We start from the raw sequence: 482 nt of genomic DNA on the forward strand, positions 1-482 counted from the left end.
TAACAAAAATAAAGGGAAATAAAAGTGGGATAAAGGGGAAATAAAGTGGACAAAGGCGAATAAAATAAAAATAGGAGGAAAAACAAAGTAGACACGGAATTATTTAACAACCTCACGACATTTTTTGTAAAGTGATCCGGAAATATTGTGTTAAAAGCTGGGAATAACAAAAATCGAATTTAATCCCTTCCTAAAAACGCAGATCTAATAAAAACAAAGGGAAATTAAAGTAGAATAAAGGGAAAATAAAGTGGACAAAGATGAATAAAACAAAAATAGGAGGAAAAACAAAGTAGACACGAAATTATTTAACAACCTCACGACATCTTTTGTAAAGTGTTCCGGAAATGTTGTGTAAAAGCTGGGAATAACAAAAATCGAATTTAATTCCTTCCTAAAAAAAACGCAGATCTAATAAAAACAAAGGGAAATTAAAGTAGAATAAAGGGAAAATAAAGTGGACAAAGATGAATAAAACAAAA

This window comes from Trypanosoma theileri (assembly GCF_002087225.1).
Source record: "Trypanosoma theileri isolate Edinburgh chromosome Unknown TM35_Tth_89_V1, whole genome shotgun sequence".
NCBI lineage: Eukaryota > Euglenozoa > Kinetoplastea > Trypanosomatida > Trypanosomatidae > Trypanosoma > Trypanosoma theileri.